The 18,812-nt window shown below is 49.8% G+C and overlaps 1 protein-coding gene across 2 annotated transcripts in view; it reads left to right on the top strand.

Annotated features, from left to right (window-relative positions):
- Nucleotides 1–18,812, top strand: part of ZFAT (zinc finger and AT-hook domain containing) — a 645,246-nt gene that overhangs the window by 306,255 nt on the left and 320,179 nt on the right. The window lies entirely within an intron of this gene.

Here is an 18,812-nt window from a genome sequence, read left to right as displayed (position 1 = left end):
GGCATGGAGTAAAGATCTTCTTTCAAAGGCAAACACCTGTGTTACACTATGGATTTCATGTCATAAAGATCTGAACTGCCACAGTAATTGATCACAGAGTTAAGAACATCTAGAAAGACAATTCTCCAAACAAGGAGAATACAGATCATGTAACTCACTTTTAATCTCACTATGTTTCAAAGCAGTTAATCTATTTATGAGTCTCTAGTCCTCCTTCCGCATCTTCTTTTTTCTGAGACTCTGCACAAACACTGCAGCTGCCTTCACTTGGGTAAAGGTAAGTTCTTAAAGAATAAGGAGGTGCACAGAATAGAGACTTTGTGGCCATAATTCACTGCTTTTTTTCTGTGACTTTTTCATGTGTGCTTTCTTGCTGCTGTCAAGTGGCAAAAATGTGGCAGGATGAGGATTTTACAGCAACTGCCCTTAGGTTATTATAGTGTGGTTCCTCTTTGAAAATCTGTGAAAATCACTTTTCTAGTTTCCTCATTGTTTTCAGATCTCCAGTTCAGAAGTTGAAATACTTTAATTTGTTTGGTATGCTTCACTTTAAATTTAGGGATCACCTCTTGAGTAAAACAAGCTTAGAATGCTGATATTTGGTCATACTTCCCATCACTCATAGGCCTTCCACATAGCCTGATAATTCTAGCTCTTTAGAGATTTTTCAGGCACTCATATCCCTACATATCTCTTCTTATGGCTCCAGTCCTGAAGGAAGACATTCACAGTTTTTGCCGCTACTCGTGATCCAACCGTGATGCAAATAGATCCACTGGAAAGGACTTCATCTCTAGTTGAGTCATTGGAAGTTCTCCAGATAAGGTTTCCAGAGACTTGATTCTTCTAGATGACTTGAGTGCCAGTCGGCCACAACTTTGCTGTTCCCAAGTAAGTATTACACTTTCACTGATACTTGATGCTTCAGACTAAAGTGCCTGAAGACTTTGGCTATCTCTGTCAGAATCTTTGACTTGTTCTCTCATGGTGGTTTATATATCTCACAGCCGATATGCTGTCCATCGAGAGGGTGATACAACTCTCCACTTTCTGTGTGGTCCAGCAGCTGACAACAAATGAACCCACCAGGAGTTTGACGCAGTTAATGTAAAGACTTAGTTGCTGTTCTGACCATCTTCCTCCTGTAGCTAACTCTCCGAATCCTGCACTCCAGCCTGTTCTGCTGGAATTGGATTCTACGATTAGAGAAGGGTCAGATCCAAAGGTGGCACCTTCCATCCTAGTCCACCATATGGGTAGCCGCCATTGTAGCTCTTCTTTATCTTTCACGAGATGAGAACCATTTCATCTCAGGTGACAGGCTTTGAGTCTCTGAAGGGCTCTGTAATGAAGAGTCTGTGGGAAAATTGCTTGAATAAATGAGGACAAAAGTCTCACTAATTAAGCAATCTGGCAGATTGATGTTCCGGGTTTGGTCAGCTTTCTTAGTTTCTGGCGTATACTGACTACTTTTTTTCTAGGGGACGCTAAGGGTAGATTTCACTCAGTTTATGATGAAGCCGAATATTGTCACCTTCTGCAAGGGGATCAAGAGTGAACTTTCTCTGTTGATAATGAATCATAACCATTCTAGAAGTGAGATCATCATCCTTAAGTGGGCATTTAGTCTGAGCTGGGATTGGGCCATGATCAGAATGTCATCCAGTTATGCAACAAGACATTTTCCCTCTGTGAAATTTCATTGCTGGTTTCAGGACCTTCACGAAGCACCATGGTGATGATGAAAGCCCGAATGGCACTGTCTTGAACTTAAAAACTTGCTGATTCCAAATGAACTGTATGAATCTGCAATGGGATTTGAATATGAGGATCATAAGGCAGGCATCCTTTAGGTTTAGATGACCTATCCAGGTGTAGGATGTCTCTGAGGAGAAGAATGCCCTCCATTTTGAAGTGGCAGTACAAAAGCCCCGTGTTGAATTACTTGAGGTTTATAAGGGACGAGGATCTTTGTCCTTCTCTACCAGAAAAAAGTTGCATACAAACCTCCGGTGTGATTTTTAAACAGCATTATTTCCTTGCAGTTCTGTTACCTATTGATCCATAAGAACTGTCTGCATTTAAGAAGGTCAAATCACAACGGCGAGCGCATTGTCATGAAGACTCATAAAACTCCACGTGGAACCCCGTGATGGAATGTCGTACCCTTGCATCTGAGGTGATTTTCCACCAGCTGTGTGCAAACTTCGCCAACCTGCTCCCAACCTTTACTAGTGTTGTAAATGGAGGACTTACTGGAAACTCGTCTGGTGTTGGAGAAACCTCTTGACGTTCCTCTTGCACCTCTGGAACTAGTGGTAGCTCTGGAGGGGGTGTAGCCACCAAATCTACTGTGGTCCTGTCACCCCTATTGGAAACATTTTCTTGCTGTGGAACTTGATTAAAGGCCCGCCCTTTGGGAAAATCCCTTTTTTATTGATGCCTGGGCCTTGTCCAAACCGGTAAAAGTAGACATGAACTTCCTTAGCTCTTTTATAAAGGGATTGCCAAAGAGGGCACCCAGGGTGACCACTCCAGCCTCATAGGAGGCCAAATACCCCAATTTTGGCTCTACTTTAATAAGAAGTGAACCATTGCTTTCCTTGGAGATAGCACAGTTAGCATTCTTTTGCTCAGCCCAGCCTGAAAGGGTATTGGGATAAATGAGGGACCTTGAGTGTTTGGCTTCTTCTGCCATATTTAGGGGGTGATTCCGAGACTGGCGGGCGGCTGAACCGCCGCGGTCAGAATGCTCGAGGGAGCACCGCCAGCCTGTTGGCGGTGCTCCCGTGGTCGGTGACCCTGGCGGTCACCGGCCGCCAGGGTCAGAATGACCCCCTTAATGTCTTGGTTAGGGGACATGCCATATCTAGTAGCTTATTTTGGCATGGTTAATCATGACCCTTCCTAGAGTCCTTTACATATTTGGTGATAAATGTAGCCATCTTGGGATCAATATTGGGAGGGGCTAGAGAGACATTCCTTTCTAGTGTGGAGTGATAGTAGTTGACTCTGAGCTGGTTCCTGCTCTACTTGTCTTATGGTATACAGAGACATGATGCCAAATAGTAAGCCACCTTGTCTGCTGGCCCCAGTCTGTGGACTGCAAATGGTAGATGTCCTCTGGGTCCAGCACCTGAGAGAGGTGAATGGAAGACTTGCCTGTCTCATCGGTGGGAGATGGAGCCCCTTTGGAATTTGAGCTGGAGTGCCATTGACTGGGGGGAGGGAGGTCAAACACTCCGAATTGGAGTCCCCTGGGAAATCGTATGCTATGTCAAATCCCTCCTGGTCTGGGGGCGGGAAGCATTCTCCCAAGTAGTCATGAGCTGCAAGGGCCCTTGTGTCCCCTTCTGGCTGGTCTATCGGAGGAGAAACATCTTTAATCAGAAAAGCCTTTTCTAGCTTGTCAAAGGCATCATCAGGGGAGGTATAGTCTTTGTTGCATTTAATTTGTGCCTTTTTTGGTACAGGTCTGGAAAGCCTCAAAGGTTCTATAGGTTGCGAAGGACCTCCATAGTCCTCCATTTGAAGGGTTCAGGGTGGGTGAAGGCCTGTTGCATTATTTTCTTTTCCAGATGCGGTAATGGATGAGTCACTGTTCTCTTGACTGATGCGGACACCGCCTCCCCGCTGTTCTATTATCCCACAGGATGAATGCTATCTCTTTCTTCTACTTCTGAAGAAAAGAGGGGTCGCCCCTTTACCATAGGCAAGATTGGTAGCCAACAAGGTGAGAACTGGGGAGGAAGTGTATGCACTGCAATAATTCCTCCAGAGCAGATAAGCATGCACCTGTGGTTACAGTATTTTTGAGGGACACATAGAGCCCTACTTGGGGCCAAGAGAGGGACTTGCTTCCCTTCTGAGCTTAGTAGTAGTGATTTATCAGAATGTTGTAACAAGTAACGGTCGTGGGTCCTTGTATTAATAAAGTCTGTTAGAAATGGGATTTCTGGTTGGCTAGGGTATGCACCTCAGCCAGGCAGAACTTACCCACTCTAGTCAGGGCAAGGGAGTTACACGTCCAAGATAACCCCTGCTCACCCCCTTGATAGCTTGGCACGAGCAGTCAGGCTTAACCCGGAGGCAATGTGTAAAGCGTTTGCACAACACACACATACATGTGACGCAATATCCCCACCACAAAGGAAACACAACACCAGATTATATGAAAAATATACTGTATTGCACACAACGTAATTATCAGACCAACATCACATAACAGTACTATCCTGCTACCTTAGCAGTTGTCAGAACGTTACACATTAGTTACTCTGCAAACTAGCAGTAGTCACACATAACACACAGGTTACTCAGTATTCTGCAACATAAGCAGTAGTCAGGAAACACGTTATCACATTAGCACACTTGTCATAAGAATATCATAAAACGCCCATAGTAGGAACATTAGAAAACATATGGCAAGTTAGGGAAACATATTAGCAAGTCATGCCCATAAAAGGAACATGTGCACACATATGTCAAAGCATCATAGTACAGGCAGGTAACATAACACAATTAAGAAAGTCTGTAGAAAGAACTTTAAATCATGATTATATTTGTCCATTTAAAAGTACCTGTTCTGATGCAGAGGCACTTCTAGTGCCTAAAACGAATAAATGGGGCCCCCGGCGCTCCTCTGCGCAAAACGGGGGCCTCCTCACAAATCCAGGAGTGAAGAGGGTAGCACACACCCCCTCCGTACTCCTAACGGGCCCCTCCAGGGGCCCGTGATCACTGGGGGCCCCCCTGGACCTCCACCGGCCCTCTTGAGGGGGGCCCAGGTCGCCCAATACCTTTGGGACGGAGGGGGGCGCCACGCACCCCCTCCGATTCAAGTGCGGGCCCCTCCTGGGACCCACAAACTTTGTCGGGCCCCCGAGCCTTGTCTGGCTCTCCTCACTAGGGGGGAGCCCAGAAAAATTAGTGCCGGCCCACACAAGGGCCAAGCTGGGGACCGGCGGTGCGGGCGAGCCTCCGGCGAGGCCTCGGTCCGCCCGGGAACTCCCCGAGAGAGCCTCTCCAGGCTCAGCAGGGCAGGGAGAGGCTTCCTCCTCTCCCGGCCGTCTCGGGATTCTTTCCGGCCCACGGCAGGGCCTTCCGGTGCCCCGGGGGGACTCACCAGAGCAGTCCTCACCCCGGGGGCACCCACAGGAGCACGCTTGCTCCTTAGGATCCAACAAGGAGTTTTCCTTTGTGCCCTGGGGGCACAGGGCTGAACGCAAACCTCGCGCTCAGCTGAGTGCTCTGCCCGGGTTGCGGCGGTGATTTCCTTTTTAGTCCAGGCGCGCTCCAGGAAGCGCGAGGACATATTTAAAATCCGGGCTGTGGCGGTGATTTCTTTTTAGTAGAGACGCGCTCCAGGAAGCGCAAGGGCATGATTTAAAACCCGGGCTGCGGCGGTGATTTCCTCAAGCAAAAGAAAAGCGCTTTCAAAGCGCTAGGACCTCAGCAGCTTCCACTATTAAAAGAATGCCTTTTTCTTCTCTTCAAGCATCCTGGGCACAGATGTCAAAGATCGTTGCAGGGGTCAGGGGCCACAGCACCCTGCCCCTGGGAACAACTACACAAGAAGGAGCATAGGGCTGGTGGGCCCAGCTACAGGCCAGCACAAGGGGTGCAGATGGTGGCAGTTCCTCCTAGTGACCAGGCAGGTCACAGGTCAGCACAGCAGCAGCAGTCCATGGCGGTTTCCTGGTGAGTCCATTCATCAGCGTCCTGTGTCCAGTTTCAAGTTCCAAGAATGTTCAAATTGTGGGGAAAATTCCCCTGTACTTATAGTCCATTTTTACAGTGTTTTACAATGACAGGGAGAGGAGGTTCCAGCCAGTTACAACTGGTTCTGGGAGTGCCCCCTCTCTCCTTTCAGCACAGGCTCCAAACATCAGTGGGGGGTTACCGACCCTATTGTGTGAGGCCAGGGCACAGCCTTTACAAATGTAGGTGTGCCCCGCCTCTCCCTTCTCTCAGCCCAGGAAGAGTATTCAGCATGCAGATGCACCTCTGTGACACCTCCACCCTCCCTGTGTACAGGCTGTCTGACAAGTATGCACAAAGCCCCAACTGTCACTCTGCCCAGACGTGGATTGGAGTCAAGCTGCAAAACACCAGAATTATAAGCACAGATAAATGCGCACTTTCTAGAAGTGGCATTTCTGTGATAGTAATAAAAAAATACACCCACACCAGTAAGCAATATTTATTATCACCATCACAACCATACCAAACACGCCTACGCTACCCCTCATAAATCAGACAATACCCCTTACACATAAGGCAGGGCATTTCTAATGCAATCCTATGAGAAGGCAGCACTCACAGCAGTGAGACACCAAGTTAGGCTGTTTGTCACTACTAGGACAGGCCATGCAATATGGCACATGTCCTGCCTTTCTACATACATGGCACCCTGCCCATAGGGCTAGCTAGGGCGTACTTTAGGGGTGACTTACATGTAGTAAAAGGGGAGTTCTGGGCCTGGCAAGTAAATTTAGATGCCAGGTCCCTGTGGCAGAAAACTGCGCACACAGGCCCTGCGCTAGCAGGCCTGAGACAGGTTTGAAAGTCTACTTCAGTGGGTGGCGCAAGCAGCGCTGCAGGCCCACTAGTAGTATTTAATTTACAGGCCCTGGGTATAGAGATACCACTGTACAAGGGACTTATAGGTAAATTAAATATGCCAATTAGGTATAAGCCAATCATACCAACTTTAGATGGGAGAGCACCTGCACTTTAGCACTGGTCAGCAGTGATAAAATGCTCAGAGTCCTAGAGCCAACAGCGAGAGGTCAGAAAAACCAGGAGGAAGGAGGCAAAAAGACTAGGGATGACCATGCGTATGGCCAAAAGTCCAACAAAGCCTTTGCCCCGTTTTCACTTCCTTGCCTCCGGAATTTCATCATTTTCACGATTTATACCACATAAGGACGTTGTGCCGTGCAGTGTTCGGAGCTACTGGGTTGCCTTGTAGTGAGTTAAGGTAAGCAGTCATGGAGCAGAAATCGATTTGAATGCCCTGGGGCTCCATGGAATGAGCTGACAGAGGAGGAGTCACTTTCCTTGTGCCCTCCAGTGGCTGGAGGGCCTCACCATGCCTACCCACATCCCTGCCATTAAGACAGGACTGCACAGGGATCAGCAGCAGTCAATCTAGCAACCTGTGAAGGAAAACAAAGTGGTTATTGACACAGGATAGTAACAATGCTCTATACATGATGAACAATTGAATGCCGGAAAAAAGTGAGAGGAATACGAGTTACTTAGCTTTAATGCAGCTGGTAAGAAAGGGTAAGGGAATGGGCTCTTTCTAGCGATTTGAGGATAGTAATTGGTCGATTCCAGAGTTCTAGTTTTCCATAGCATTTTTGGGAAATGTACTTCTGCATTAGTTATAAGGATGCTCGTGTAATCAAAGAAGAACGATGTTTGCCGGATCCTCTACTCCGTGTTCTGACACAGTTCTCTTCTTCTTCTTCATTTCTTAATAATATTACTTCATAATGGATACCATGGCTCCAGCCTCTCCATTCCTGTAAGAACCAAGAGAAACAGCAAGGCATTTGATGTAGTGGTTTTATGCACTTAAACTGTAGAGGCTGTGGGCAGGCAACGTTTCAGATCCAGTGAGAAAAGATTTGTCATGGAACACTGGGTACATATGAAAGGTCAGAGTTTTTGCGCATCTTCCAGATTGTACCGGCACAGTAAATTACTAGATGAGGACGAAGAAGCAATGAGACTTGAGCAACTTTCAGCACAAAGCATGCTGGTGTATTGGAGGTTTACATTCTTTTCAGGAGAATAGTCACCACAAGAACGTTAGATACTTAAATAGCTGTACCCAGAGGTTTTGTGTCACTTTGAGAATTACACCATCTGGTGGATTTTTCATTAGAGATTAATTGATAGTCAAATGCTATGACAAACATTTCAGATGCAACTACTCTCCAGTAAAGGCACCTCTGTACAGCACATAGAAGACATCGGCAATAGTATTCAGTATTTGCAGGAAAGTTAATCTCAACAATGGCAGCAGTTTAGATTCTGTCATGCCTTCTCAAAAGGGTGACTCCAGAACCAAACAGTTGAGGCTTTTATAAGATGGATGGATCAATAAGACACTTCGCTAGCCCAAAACAAAAATCAAGTTCAAATTTATTAATGTTTGATTAATTAAAATCATTACATGATATAAAAATAAATACATTTGTCCCTCCTACCCCCCTCTAATTTCCTAATGACATTCCATAAGTGCTCCTTGGAGGCTTCTGTGACACCACATCCATCCAGCAAGTATCCTCAACGTGTTTAGTGCACAATACGCATGTTAAGAGGCTCAATCCTATTTAGAATCGGTTTGAGCTTTTTCCTTGTTGCACATATATTTCTTCTTAAAGTTCATGGTAAAATTACACATTTCCCTTTTTGCACTTAACCCTCCCTAGCAACCATAATGACGTTATGTTAAGAGGATTAATCAGAATCTGTTGAAGCAATTCCCTTGTTGAACATAATTCTGCTTAAAGACCATGATAAAATGGTCAGCCAAAGTGCAAGATTAATACTGCACAGTTCCCTTATTGCACATGACCCACCCTAGCAACCATAATAACATGATCGGTCCGAAGCAAAGACTTCAGATTGCCCATAGTTGTGCAAAACGTTCCCCAGACTGTAAATGCTTAAACAAGTAATGTAATGCCCTTAGGAATGTTCCAGTGCCAGCTTTCTCTTAATCCAGTTAGACACGAAAAATAACTTATATTACATGAATGTATTAACTCCCTGTTGCTAGTCATCTGCAACCACTTTCATGAACCTTAGGAAACACCCTAGAAGGTGGTACATTTCTCTTTTTAGATAGCCAAGAATTTCATCCCTGCAAGATCTGATATTCAAAGATTAGAACATTGATTGGAACCAGAGCTGTCTCAGGGTTTTTAGCCTTTTGCAAATTCATATCAGATGCATCAGTGATTCATCCGATTTAGCGCGTAATCTGCATTGTTTGCTGGTTTCTCCATTCTAACGTCTGCAGCTAGGTCGAAGTTTTGTCTGCCAATATGTAAAACCTGTAACAAGTGGGGACTTTTTATGTCACTTGCCAAACATTTGTAAAATCCAGGTAAAATGGGCCTACAACTGTTTGAGGATGATGAGAAAACTGTGGTTGTAAGATACTTGTTTTGTTAGTAACTGAGCACAAGATTGATTGGAAGAGTGGTAGCCTGGAGCTGGTAGGAGACTTCACAACTAATATTGAAATAGATGGTGTGGTTCAGGATTTATTCATCGACTCAGAAACCAATATGTAAATTCTCTTCAAACAACATTTGATTTTGTGATATAGTCGTGTTCTGGAACTGCCCAATGTTTACACCGACTGCATCTACAGAACAAGTTTGATTTGGACAGATGTTTTGGGGCCAGTACATAGGTAGGACTTTAAAAGCAAAAACCCATGTCACAGACCAGCAATGGACGTTCAACATGGTATTGCAAGTAAGGAGAGAGGTACAGGTCATAGTGGAGAGAGAAGATGAGTTGGTAGATATATGTTGATGGATCATTGAAAGAAGCAGGTGTGATAAGCTCTGTTGATGAGAAGCAGGGACATTTAGAAAACATACTACAAGACTGATTGATGCAGGTTTTGAGAAATTGAAAGGCTTGGAACATGCCGTAAAGTTAAAAGTGGGGAAAGGTACAAGTTAAGCACAAATTAAGAACACTTTAGTTGAGCAAATATCTTGAGAAAATGTGCAAAGAGAAAGTAATAGAGCCAATTGAAAAATCCTTTTGGTTATTACCTAATGCAGTCATGAAAAAGAGGGGGTCATTGTGTGTGTGTATTTCAGAGGTCTCAATAAGGTAGTATCGGTGGATGGACATCACTTTAACAAGAATTAAAAACCTGCTATCATCAGTATACAGAGCACGGGGCGTGGCCAGCCATCTAAGATGGCGGACGCAAGTCACTAGCGCTTCGCGCCCAAGTCCTGGATTATCCGGTGTTAAGCGCGGCGCGCGGTGCTGGAGAAGACGGCGCGATGTCAAGCTTGTGGCGCTGACCACCCCGGGTGCTCTGGAGCCTCGGATCTTGGCCCCGTGGGTGCGGCTGGCGCTCCGGCGGGAGTCGCGTGGCTGGGTGCGGAGGCCCGTGCCAGTGAGTTGGAGGTGGCGCGGCGGTGCCGCGTTGAGGGGCTGAGGCGGCGCGCGGCCCGCGGAGCGGAGGGGGCCTAGAGAGGCGCCAGGATGCGCGACAGAGATTGCAGCAGGCGCATCGCATTGAAGATCCCTGCGGCCACACGAGGAGACGACATTGAGGCACTGGGCCTCGGACTATGGTGACTGGGGGCGCAGCGGTGTGGAGGGCCTAGTTTGAGGCGCTACTGGAGCCCTGAGGGGAGTCTAAGCCTTGCTGGTGGGGCCTCCTGGGCAATATGAGAGATTGGACCACCGGGGAACAGAGGAGTGACCGGGGCCCGGGCTGCTCGTGCTGCTGCCCCATTGAGGCCTAGAGGGGCACACAAGCGGGCCTGGCCTCCTAGTGCGAGACGGGCGCGGAGGATCGCCGCTAGAGGGGCCCGAGTGTCCCCAGGATTGGACGCCTCGCATCTGGGGAGGCCCAGTTATTCGTGGAGCCAGTATCGGGCACTTGGCGCATGGTGAGGTGTGGGGGCGGACCCTGCTATTTGGCCTGTAGGGGTTCAGCCGTGCGGAAGCTGGCTGAGTCGCGTTCTCTGCACGACATATCCTATTCGCCCCCAGGTGACGGACTGGTGAGCAGAGAGCAGCAGGGGTCTCCTTGGAGCTGACCCGTGTAGAGTGTGCAGAACTGCCTTCTTGAACGTGTGTACGAGGGTGGTGGCCATGGTGGGGTAGGCCGCCTCTGCTCTGGTGCCGGAGCTGGTGCAAAATCTATGCAGGAGACTGCGTCCCAGGACAACCAGAAGCTGGATGCTGTATTGGTGGTGGTGGAGCAAATAGGCGCCTCTTTGGAACGGGCCAGGACATCCCTGGAAGGCAAGATAGACAATGTGGCCAGCGACCTTGCCCTGCTACATGCGGATCACCTCAAACTGGCTGACAAGACAGGAGCTCTTGAGGTGCGGCTGGACGAGCTGAAGCCCACAACCAGTCGACTGGAGAATACAATGGGGGATGTGCTGGCCTGCATAAAGGAGCTTGAAAGGCAGGCAGAGGATGCTGAGGGCCGCACTCGCAGGAATAACATTTGCGTGGTTGGGCTGCCGGAGGGTGTGGAGGGCCATGATGCTGTCGCTCCTTTGGCTCCGGGGGCTGGTACCGGAGGGAACTTTGTCTCCCTTCTTCTCGGTGGAACGCACGCACAGGATCCCCACCAGAACGCGCCCACCGGGAAGCGGTCCTCGTCCCTTCATACTCAGCCGGCCCAGCGGGAAAGGCCCTGCAACATAGAAGCCGGCTCCGAATGGAGCCGGCGGTGTTGCAGGGGTGCGACGGGTGCAGTTGCACCCGTCGCGATTTTCACTGTCTGCTAAGCAGACAGTGAAAATCATGCTGGGGCCCTGTTAGGGGCCCCTGAACTGCCCGTGGCATGGGCAGTGCAGGGGCCCCCAGGGGCCCCATGACACCCGTTCCCGCCATCCTGTTCCTGGCGGTAAAAACCGCCAGAAACAGGGTGGCAGGATGGAGATTCAGCCCAGACAGGGGAAATCCGGCAGGAAACCGCTGGATCCCCTTTTCTGACCGCGGCTTTACCGCCGCGGTCAGAATGGGCAGGGAAGCACCGCCAGCCTGTTGGCGGTGCTTCTGTCGCCATCCACCCTGGCGGTCGATGACCGCCAGGGTTGGAATGACCCCCTCAATCTTGAATACTCCCTATTATTCCCGGCCAAGCTTCGTATAATAGCAGACAGCAAATCGCACTTTTTCGCCACGCCAGAGTCGGCATGGTATCGGCTGGAGTCTACCGGCAGAATCAATGGAAGGGAGTCGGAAAAGACTCAGGAGGCACTGAGGAGCAGGCGCACTTGTGCAAAACGCGCCCGCAGGGCTAACAACGCCACCCCGGAGAGGGTGAAACATGTTCCCGATCTGGAGCAGATCATTTAGGAACGGCGAGAGGCCCTGCAGTCGGCGCGGCCATTAACTCTCCTTTGACGAACTCTGAGTTGGGAACTGAAGCCTCACAACCCAATAGTGAGGACCTTGCCACGCTGGACTGGCTCTCTGAGGTGGACTCCCCAGCTTGCCTGGGGGTAACTCTGCACACAGCGAATTAGTTGTTCTAGTCTGTCCCGGAGAGTGGTGTGGCCCCCCTGCGCTCCTGTGTCTGTGCGCATGTTGCTCCCTGGCCTCCTCAATGTCCCTCACACGTCCTGAGAACTAAGATGGTATTATGTTGTTGATCAGGTGGGCCGGAGACGCATCAATGTAATGAGTGGGGGGCTCTCTGGTGGGGTGCCTCTGTTTCTCGCCACCTCTCTCCTCCTGCCCTTTTGCTTGCTCCCCTCCCTTGGGATTAGTGGCGCCGGCTGGCCCCGCGCATACATACACCTAAGAGAAGGTACTCAATATATTCCTATCTTAAAAGGCATTCGGTGCACATCACTTTCCTGCAGGAGACCCACCTGGCTCTCCCTGAGGTGTCCCGCCTGCGGTGCAGATGGAGGGGTCAGTTATATGCGACAGGATACTCCACCTTTGCAAAGGGCGCTTTGATTTGGGTCAGGTATACCTTTTGTGGAAGAGGGCCAAGTAGAGATGACCAGGGGTGGTATGTGCTGGTGCAGGGATGCCTGGCGGACAGGGCGCTAGTGCTAGGCTCCATCTATGCACCGAATTTGGAGCAGGCTTCCTTTTTCCACACACTATCACATCAGTTGTCGGGATGGAGTGACTACCCTTGGCTCTTGGGGGGGGGGACTTTAACTGTGTGCTAGATCCGGTTCTTGACCGCTCGTTTCCACCGTTACCCACGGCGCCTACTCTGGCGGCAGCGCAAGCGTTGAGTACCGGGCCTACGAACTGGCGCCTGCTGGATATATGGCGTCAATGCAATCCCACCAACAGAATTTATTCCTACTATTCCACCCCACATTTGTTGCATGTGCACCTAGATAGAATAATGTGCACTCACAACCTATGCACTGCGATCCATGATGCTGCCTACTTGGGTCGCACACACTCAGATCACAACCCGCAAACAGTGCGACTGGGATGGGACTCCGTGCTCCCCGCGATACCCACTTGGAGGCTCAGACCCGAGCTTCTGGAGGATGAGGTGTTCAGAGCGTCACTAGAGGCGGTAATCACTGAATACTTTGAGCACAATAGTGGCACTGCGTCCTCCGGCCTGGTGGAATGGGATGCCTTTAAGGTCTTCATTAGAGGTCATGGTATGGGTACACAGTGGAGTCAGCGACGCTTTGTCAAAGAGGAGCTTACTCAAGTTGAGCGGACTCTGCTGCGCCCTGAGCGTGAGGCTGCGCGGGGATCTGGGGAGGGGACACTTTTGTCGGCGGCGAGGAAGGAGCATTATGCACTATTGGAGAGGCTACGCTGCATAAACTATGCTGCTCACTCAGCTTGAACTAATGCGTCAGCGGACAAGACGGGTAGATTGCTAGCGTGGCTAACCAGGGGTGAGCGAGAGAGTGGCCCAATAGTGGAGATACGTTCAGTGTCGGGCACAGTACTTTACGTTCCTTCGGAGACACAGCCAGAGTTCACGCACCATTATAGGTCCCTCTACCAATCGTCTGTGCAACCTGGCAGTCAAACCTGTGCGGAATACCTCTCGACCATTACGCTGCCCCAGCTGACAGCGCAGCAATCAGCTGCACTAGAGGAGCCGCTTGAGCTCTCCGAAATACGGGTGAGCATTCACAGCCTCTCAGCGGGCAGAACTCCTGGCCCGGATGGCCTCCCTGCTGACTTTTACAAGACCTTTGCAGCTGTTCTGGCGCCCCACCTTCTCCGAGTGTCTGAGGAGTCTGTGCAGAGGGGCTCGTTGTCGACATCACAGAATGAGGCGCTGTTGGTGTCTCTTCCTAAACCGGGGAAGGACCCACTGGAGCTTGACTCGTATCGTCCGTTAGCAATGCTTAATACAGACTATAAAATACTAGCCAAGATACTGGCGATACGGGTGGCGCCGATGGTGCCTGACCTTGTACATGTCGATCAGAACGGCTTCATGCCTGCGTGGGACACGTTGCACAATATCCGGTGGCTGTTTCGTATTATGCATTACTCGATGCAGGAGTGGCCAGGAGCGGGCTGTTTGGTTCTGGACCTGGAGAAGGCCTTCGATTCGCTGGAATGGCCATACCTCTTCGGAGTGCTGAGGCACTTTGGTGTTGGCTCCTTCTTTCTCCGCATGATCAAATTGTTATATCCGAGTCCCCGAATCAGAGTCAAAACGAGTGGATGTATCTCGGAGTCAGTGGAGGTGCAGAGGGGTACCAGGCAGGGCTGCCCCCTTTCGCCGCTGTTGTTCTCTCTTGCCATGGAGCCTTTAGATGAGGTGTTCCGCAGCCATGTCCCTCATTAGGGCATCCCACTGGGAGATGGTGTCCACACTGTGTCGCTATACACTGACGATCTTTTACTGTATTTTAGGGATATCACTGGAGTCCCTCCGGGAGTTGGGACAATACTGCAGCAATTTGCCTCTTTATCAGGGCTGCGAGTCAACTGGGTGAAATCCTGTCTGTTTCCCTTTGATCCTACACTCCCAGACCCGCGGCTGCGTCTTTCTGGAGTGGTGGTCACCTGGCAGCCACACACATTTAGATACCTAGGCATCCAAGTCTATCATCGCAGAGAGGACCTGTTTGATGGAAACCTTAAAAGGGCGGTGTCCTCCATTGGAGCCCAGATAGCCTTCTGGCAAACACTGCCAATGTCAGTGGCGGGCAGAATTGCCCTTTTGAAAATGATTGTGCTGCCACGACTGCTATATTACTCTACCAACCTTCCACATTATGTGCCGGTTAGTTTCTTTAGGGAGCTCGAACCTAAGCTAAGAGAATTTATTTGGAACAAAGGGTGCTGTAGAGTGGCACTTAGGAAACTGTATCTGCCGCTGGAACAGGGTGGGCTTTCGGCTCCCAACTTGGAGCACTACTACTTGGTGTCGCAGCTTCAGTGGGTGTCCAGATGGTTGTCAGGACTCCATCTCTCGGACACGGCAACCAATGTGGGTCCCTGGTCTTTGTTGAGAGTTACAAGCTTATTCCATCCGCTTGTGCGCTCGGCGCCGCCGGAGGAGCTTCTCCTCAGGGTGGCCAACAGCTGCTTCCGTAGGTCCTTGCGACTCACAAGTGGGACCATCCCATTTGCCCCAGCCTTGGCGCTCTTGGGCACTCCTCATGCCTCGGGAGCTATAACCGGGACGGAGTTGAGTGCTTGGCACAATGTAGATCTGCATACCCTAGGAGACCTATATAGGGAGGGAGAATTGATTCCATTCGACTCTCTGGTCGCTGAGCTGGGCCTCCCTGCCGGACAGTTTCTATTATACTCTACACTGCTTTGTTGTAGGAGGCTGGCCTGGTTTGTAGTGGGTACCAAGTGGTACTTACACTCTGTACCAGGTCCAGGTATCCCTTATTAGCGTAGAAGAGGTGTCTAGCAGCTTTGAATGATAGAAAAGGTAGCTTAGCAGAGCAGCTTAGGCTGAACTAGGATGCAAAGCTCCCATTATACCACTGGTGTCATATGCATAATATCATAAGAAAACCCAATACACAGATATACTAAAAATAAAGGTACTTTATTTTTATGACAATATGCCAAAAGTATCTCAGTGAGTACCCTCAGTATGAGGATAGCAAATATACACAAGATATATGTACACAATACCAAAAATATGCAATAATAGCAATAGAAAGCAATGCAAGCAATGTACAGTCACAATACATTGCAATGAGAGCACATGGGTATAGGGGCAACACAAACCATATACTCCAAAAGTGGAATACGAATCACAAATGGACCCCAAACCTATGTGAGCTTGTAGAGGGTCGCTGGGACTGTAAGAAAACAGTGAGGGTTAGAAAAATAGCCCACCCCAAGACCCTGAAAAGTAGGTGTAAAGTGCACCTAAGTTCCCCAGAGAGCACAGAAGTTGTGATAGGGGAATTCTGCAAGGAAGACCAACACCAGCAATGCAACAACGGTGGATTTCCAGACGAGAGTACCTGTGGAACAAGGGGACCAAGTCCAAGAGTCACACTCAAGTCGTGAGTGGGCAGATGCCCAAGAAATGCCAGCTGAGGGTGCAAAGAAGCTGCCACCGGATGGTAGAAGCTGTGGATTCTGCAAGAACGAAGAGGACTAGGAACTTCCCCTTTGGAGGATGGATGTCCCACGTAGTGAAGAAGCTTGCAGAGGTGTTCCCACGCAGAAAGACTGCAAACAAACCTTGCTAGCTGCAAGGGTCGCAGTTAGGGTTTTTGGATGCTGCTGTGGCCCAGGAGGGACCAGGATGTCGCCAATTGCGTGAGGAGACAGAGGGGGCGCCCAGCAAGACAAGGAGCCCTCACAGAAGCAGGCAGCACCTGCAGAAGTGCCGGAACAGGCACTACGAAGAGGAGTGAACCGGAGCTCACCCGAAGTCACAAAAGAAGGTCCCACGACGCCGGAGGACAACTCAGGAGGTCGTGCACTGCAGGTTAGAGTGTCGGGGACCCAGGCTTGGCTGTGCACAAAGGAAATCCTGGAAGAGTGCACAGGAGCCGGAGCAGCTGCAAATCACGCGGTACCCAGCAATGCAGTCTAGCGTGGGGAGGCAAGGACTTACCTCCACCAAACTTGGACTGAAGAGTCACTGGACTGTGGGAGTCACTTGGACAGAGTTGCTGAGTTCCAGGGACCACGCTCGTCATGCTTAGAGGGGACCCAGAGGACCGGTGATGCAGTCTTTTGGTGCCTGCGGTTGCAGGGGGAAGATTCCGTCGACCCACAGGAGATTTCTTCGGAGCTTCTAGTGCAGAGAGGAGGCAGACTAACCCCACAGCATGCACCACCAGGAAAGCAGACGAGAAGGCGGCTGGATCAGCGATACAAGGTTGCAGTAGTCGTCTTTGCTACTTTGTTGCGGTTTTGCAGGCATCCAGAGCAGTCAGCGGTCAATTCCTTGGCAGAAGGTGAATAGAGAGATGCAGAGGAACTCTGATGAGCTCTTGCATTCATTATCTAAATAATTCCCCAAAGCAGAGACCCTAAGTAGCCAGAAAAGGAGGTTTGGCTACTTAGGAAGGAGGATAGGCTAGCAACACAGGTAAGAGCCTATCAGAAGGAGTCTCTGACGTCACCTGCTGGCCCTGGCCACTCAGAGCAGTCCAGTGTGCCAGCAGCACCTCTGTTTCCAAGATGGCAGAGGTCTGGAGCACACTGGAGGAGCTCTGGGCACCTCCCAGGGGAGGTGCAGGTCAGGGGAGTGGTCACTCCCCTTTCCTTTGTCCAGTTTCGCACCATAGCAGGGCTGGGGGATCCCTGAACCGGTGTAGACTGGCTTATGCAGAGATGGGCACCATCTGTGCCCATCAAAGCATTTCCAGAGGCTGGGTGAGGCTACTCCTCCCCAGCCCTGACACCTTTTTCCAAAGGGAGAGGGTGTAACACCCTCTCTCTGAGGAAGTCCTTTGTTCTGCCTTCCTGGGCCAAGCCTGGCTGGACCCCAGGAGGGCAGAAACCTGTCTGAGGGGTTGGCAGCAGCAGCAGCTGCAGTGAAACCCCGGGAAAGGTAGTTTGGCAGTACCCGGGTCTGTTCTAGAGACTCAGGGGATCATTGAATTGTGGCATTGGGGATGACAATTCCATGATCTTAGACATGTTACATGGCCATGTTCGGAGTTACCATTGTGACGCTGTACATAGGTAGTGACCTATGTACAGTGCACACGTGTAATGGTGTCCCCGCACTCACAAAGTCCGGGTAATTTGCCCTGAACAATGTGGGGGCAACTTGGCTAGTGCCAGGTTGCCCACACACTAAGTAACTTAGCACCCAACCTTTACCAGGTAAAGGTTAGACATATAGGTGACTTATAAGTTACTAAAGTGCAGTGATAAATGGCTGTGAAATAACGTGGACGTTATTTCACTCAGGCTGCAGTGGCAGGCCTGTGTAAGAATTGTCAGAGCTCCCTATGGGTGGCAAAAGAAATGCTGCAGCCCATAGGGATCTCCTGGAACCCCAATACCCTGGGTACCTCAGTACCATATACTAGGGAATTATAAGGGTGTTCCAGTATGCCAATGTGAATTGGTGAAATTGGTCACTAGCCTGTTAGTGACAATTTAGAAAGTAATGAGAGAGCATAACCACTGAGGTTCTGGTTAGTTAGTCATCACACAGAGAACACATACAGGGCACACTTATGAGCACTGGGGCCCTGGCTGGCAGGGTCCCAGTGACACATACAACTAAAACAACATATATACAGTGAAATATGGGGGTAACATGCCAGGCAAGATGGTACTTTCCTACATTCGTCCTTATCAAAAGAATGGGGAGATTGAACGTCGGCTCCCCCGACACACTTGCTCATTCAATATATGCAGGTGATGGGCCAAGGCAGATACCTAAACAAGTGGTTCACGTAAACGCTCAGAACCCACTTGGCACGAGAGAACGATGCGCTGCGCATGGCTTGGGAAAGCGACTCGGTCACAACCTTCACGGACAGGCAGTGGGCATCTGCCCTTGCTGGGCACACGCATATACCCCGCAATTCCAGATTTAGACTTATACAATTTTACATAATACAGAGGGCATATCTCACGCCAGCCTGTATAAATAAATACTTCCACCG

This window comes from Pleurodeles waltl, chromosome 2_2 (genome assembly GCF_031143425.1).
Source record: "Pleurodeles waltl isolate 20211129_DDA chromosome 2_2, aPleWal1.hap1.20221129, whole genome shotgun sequence".
Taxonomy (NCBI): domain Eukaryota; kingdom Metazoa; phylum Chordata; class Amphibia; order Caudata; family Salamandridae; genus Pleurodeles; species Pleurodeles waltl.
This window is presented reverse-complemented; position numbering and strand designations above follow the sequence as displayed.